The sequence below is a fragment of the Grammomys surdaster genome, unplaced genomic scaffold, assembly GCF_004785775.1.
Source record: "Grammomys surdaster isolate TR1022 unplaced genomic scaffold, NIH_TR_1.0 151624, whole genome shotgun sequence".
Classification (NCBI taxonomy): Eukaryota; Metazoa; Chordata; class Mammalia; order Rodentia; family Muridae; genus Grammomys; species Grammomys surdaster.
The window spans coordinates 1-2,544 of record NW_021622950.1 but is presented as its reverse complement, the minus strand read 5'-3'; the positions used below and the strand labels follow the sequence as shown (position 1 = coordinate 2,544).

General features: G+C 49.6%; 1 pseudogene; it reads left to right on the top strand.

Annotated features, from left to right (window-relative positions):
- Positions 1–678: 678 nt before the first annotated feature.
- On the top strand, positions 679–1,512 carry LOC114615802 (annotated as a pseudogene).
- Positions 1,513–2,544: the final 1,032 nt, after the last annotated feature.

Genomic DNA, 2,544 nt, shown 5'->3' with positions numbered 1-2,544 from the left:
GGAGGCTTCAATCTTTAAGGTCCTCGGAAGGAGGCTTCAATCTTTAAAGACCTCGGAAGGAGGCTTCAATCTCTAAGGTCCTCGGAAGGAGGCTTCAATCTCTAAGGTCCTCGGAAGGAGGCTTCAATCTTTAAGGTCCTCGGAAGGAGGCTTCAATCTTAAGGTCCTCGGAAGGAGGCGAGCAAAAGTGAAAGTAAAACGGCCGGCAGGATATGTTCGTGCCGGGAGGAGTGGATCCGTGGATAGTTATTCTAGTAGTGGCGATCGCGATTGCAGTATCCCTGGTGCTGTGTTTTTGCCTTAACTGTCACCAGCCAGGGCGTGAGTCCTGATGTTAACTACCTTAAACAGAAGGCTCTACAGCAGTTTGTCCAGGAAGTAGACGGCATTGCCCCTTGGTTTGTGGTATCCGGACAGCTTACCTTGGCCTCCTGGAATAAACTGGGGAAGGACATAGAAAGGGAAGAGAGGGAGTGAATGTGAAGAATTGGAAACATTTCCTGCCAAGTACAAAGGTGTGGAAGAGAAAGAACATGGCATAAGTGTGCAAAGATCAAAGAGGCCAAGGGTAGTGAGGCTAAAATAATACAGACTTCAAAGAGAGGGACGAATCTAAGGACCACCTTAAAGCGGTTTACCAAGGACCGCGGTACAGCGGCGCGGTTAGAAAGCAAAGCCATGGGTAGCTGTTGTAGCTGTCCAGATAAAGACACTGTCCCAGATAACCATAGGAACAAGTTTAAGGTTGTTAACGTGGATGATGATGGCAATGAGCTAGGCTCTGGTGTCATGGAGCTCACAGACACAGAACTGATTCTGTACACCCGGAAGCGGGACTCGGTGAAATGTCACTACCTCTGCCTGCGACGGTACGGCTACGACTCAAATCTGTTTTCTTTTGAAAGTGGTCGATTGTGTCAAACTGGACAAGGAATTTTTGCTTTCAAGTGTGCCCATGCAGAAGAATTATTTAACATGCTGCAAGAGATTATGCAAAATAATAGTATAAATGTGGTGGAAGAGCCAGTTGTAGAAAGGAATAGTCATCAGACAGAATTGGAAGTCCCTAGAACACCTCAAACACCTACGACTCCAGGGCTTGGTGCTCAGAACTTACCCAATGGGCATCCCTGCTACCCCTCGTTTGGAGATGCTTCATCCCACCCCTCAAGCCGGCACTCTCTTGTGGGAAGTGCTCACAAAATAGACTATTCAAGGCGTAGGGATTGTACATTGACAGACTTTAACCTTGATATCAGGCACCCCGGTTTAGAACATAGGCGACTCAATTATATACAGGTGGATTTGGAAAGGGGCAGTGACTCTGACAACCATCAGACTCCAGAAACGACAACCACTCCCCTCCTACAAACCCCCACCCGGCGCACAGAGCTGTACGCTATCATAGACATTGAGAGAACTGTTGCTGTGTCCAACTTGCAGAAAGCACTGCCGAGAGACAACGGTACCTCTAGGAAGACCAGACACAATAGTACTGACCTGCCCATGTGAGCCCAGAAGCATTGTGTCGTGAAGATTTTCAGGGTATAGGAGCACTAGCTGTTGCCCTAGTGGGCGTCTGTGTTCTCTGACTGTCTTGTATCTGTCGTATGGTCAGGGCCCAGAGACGTGAGAGGGTGCTGGTAGTGTGTGCCTTTCAGGCCGTTGGGGGGGGGGGTGTATCTCCACAAGCATGGCTGGTAGCTTTGAAGCATTAGTTGTTCTCATTACCCCAAATTTTAGGTCTGGACAGCCCTTGCACCCCTGGAAGCCTATAGGTTTCATTGCACATGGGATGGGTGTCTATTCCATTTTCCTTGGGCCCAGCTCTTGCACCTGGTGGGCTTTGCCCATTGCACCCAGTAGAGTGAGTCCTATGGCTTGAGCCTGTCTGCCCTTGATCGTGGGATCCTACATGATGGAGCTTGCTTGATCGGGCAGTCACAGCTTGAAACTGCTTAAAAACAAAAAAGGGGCAACTGTGGAGCGCTGCTGCCACGCCTTAAAGATGGTGCTGGCTAGCCCTTGCTGACTTGGAGTAAACAAGCCTTGTTTGATCCTGGGGCAGTACTTCCTGGTGGCCTGATCTTGTGTCATGGGTCCTTGACCAATCACAGTGCGAGACGTGGTATGGGCTCATGGGCAGTCCTACGCAGGGTATAAAGCTTCACTCCTGGGCTGGCTTGGGGGCACACCTTCAAGCTTCATGTAACTTGCAATTCCTGAGTAAACTGCTGCTGGAAGGAACTGGTGTGCGAGTCTTTCTTCCCTGTTGGTCGGGGTGGTAGGCGCCGCATATTTGGTGGCCCGCACAGGGATTTCTTAGAATTCCTGAATTCCCGGAGTTCCAGAACCAGTAGCAGTCAGGGCGATCAATCGGTAAGTGGCCAGTAAGTGGAGCCCTTCAATCTTTAAAGACCTCTGAAGGAGGCTTCAATCTTTAAAGACCTCGGAAGGAAGCTTCAATCTTTAAAGACCTCGGAAGGAGGCTTCAATCTTAAGGTCCTCGGAAGGAGGCTTCAATCTTTAAGGTCCTCGGAAGGA